The following is a 2078-nucleotide window of genomic DNA, read 5'->3' on the forward strand; positions in this document are numbered from 1 at the left end:
CTTTCTAAGGCTCACATAGTTGTTCTAGTGATGCTCTTTCCTGGTCACTCTCTCAGCTGTTGCCCCAAACTCTGTTAGCAGCAGGTGTAACGGGAGCCATGCTCACAGGAAAGCAGGAGAGTCCATCAAGGTCCCTCACCCCAGGGAGGCTACCACCCACTAGAGGAAGACACAGACACCCCAAGGGGACATCACAGTCAGGAGAGCACCGGGAAGCGAGCTCCGTGGGACTGTCCTAAGCAAGTGATACATTTGGGTTTGGAACTGGGGCATACCAGTGCAAGCCTGGGGGACCAGTGGCATCTGGGCTGGGCCTGGAAGACACACACCGTTCCACCACCACTTGTCTGTTTTTCAGTCGGTTTCACCTTTCAGGTGGTAACCTCATCTTTTATGTTTTTTTGAGTCCCCAATCTTCAGGACTTGCAGAGTTTCCAGTACACAATAGGAACACAAACACACACGCCTGCATGGATTTGTTCCATATACGACATCACCTCTGCCCTGGCTCCCAGGCCTATATCCTTCTTACCTGCACCTTACATGCACCTTCATGGTTCTCGGGATGTGGAAGAGAAGTTCACAGGCACAGCGAGAACAGCCAGGGCAGCTGCAGCCTCATCTTTGAGAGTAACTAGAAAACACCTACGGGACCTATTAGCCCAAGGGAGAGCCTGAGGACTCGGGCCCAGCAGATCTCAGCTCCCATAGAGCTCCTCCAGAAAACCCCAGTCTCCTTCGAACATCCCAGTGGGAAGCACATCGCATGTCTACAGACAGCCTAGAGGTTATGAATACACCTGCTTCCAGTCCCAATTTGGCCACCCGAGTTCCATCTAACTTGCATTACTTTCTTTACCCTCTCCAAGGCTCAGCATAACCACCTAGGATACAGCCCTAATCTTTGTCCTTACTTCATAGAATGCTTGTGACAATGAAATGATACTGAAGAGACCAGACACCTGCCCCACAGACACACCTCACGAGTGTTCGCCGCCTCAGCCCAAAGGTTTGCACTTGTCCCTGTGTGGGATGATTAACTTTGTCCTGCCATCTATGCTTAGTGTTTCTTTATTTCAAGCGTGTCGCACTTTCCATATTTTAGCTGAATAAATTATCCCTATACTTTTATCATTCGCTTGTTTTAGCTCCATCCCTTTCCAACCCACTCCACTTTGTGTGTTTTGAACATACATGTTATTATCATTTTCTTCCATTTAGTAGTTTCTTGGGCTTGTTAAGCATTACTTGTATTTCAGTTACGTTGGTATACCCTTTTAGCTTGCTTTTTATTGTGAAATCCCTGGGTTCAGTCATTCCCAATCCCTCATATTTGGGCAGACTCTGCTCAATCTAGTGATCCAGCATTTCTCCGAGTCACTCCAGATTTATGAGGATAAATACGTACAAAATATCAGAGAAAGACAATATCAAAGAGAGGAAGATGGGTCTCCTTGCAGACACAGAATACAAACATAAGCAAAAAGCAATATCGCATGTGTGCCCAAACGATCGGTGCCACGTCAGCCATGCTACGGGTCCTTTGTAAAGCAGGACTCGGGGGGACAATGGAGGCCCTCAGAGACACAAGGCCTTCTCTACTCTCAACCCACCCTGGGCCGAAGAGCATCATGAGCAGAAGTTATCAATGAGAAGCTTCCCCTGTGCTTCTATCTTCCTGCCTTTGTCACACAGCCGACATTTTCACTCAAGTTCACAGGGAGAGCAAAACAGGCTGGACAACTTTTCTCATACATGGCCAATCAGTGCTTGCAGCATGTAGCATATTATTAAAATATGTATATTATTACCAACCCAAAGAACAAGTTGTCTATGCCTTTTCTGGTAAAAAGTTATAGCCATGATAGTGATGATGGTGATGATGATAATTATACTAACCACAACTACCACAAGTCTCTAATAGCCCTCTACTGAGCAGCATTGGCGTTCAAATCCTAAGGGTCTGGGAGCTGGCACCATAGAGCAACTGGATAAGGCACTGCCTATAATGTTGACATCTCATATCAGAGTTTCGAGTCCTGGTTGCTCTGCCTCCCATCTAGCTCCCTGCTAATGCA

The sequence above is a fragment of the Lepus europaeus genome, chromosome 22 (assembly GCF_033115175.1).
Source record: "Lepus europaeus isolate LE1 chromosome 22, mLepTim1.pri, whole genome shotgun sequence".
Taxonomy (NCBI): Eukaryota; Metazoa; Chordata; class Mammalia; order Lagomorpha; family Leporidae; genus Lepus; species Lepus europaeus.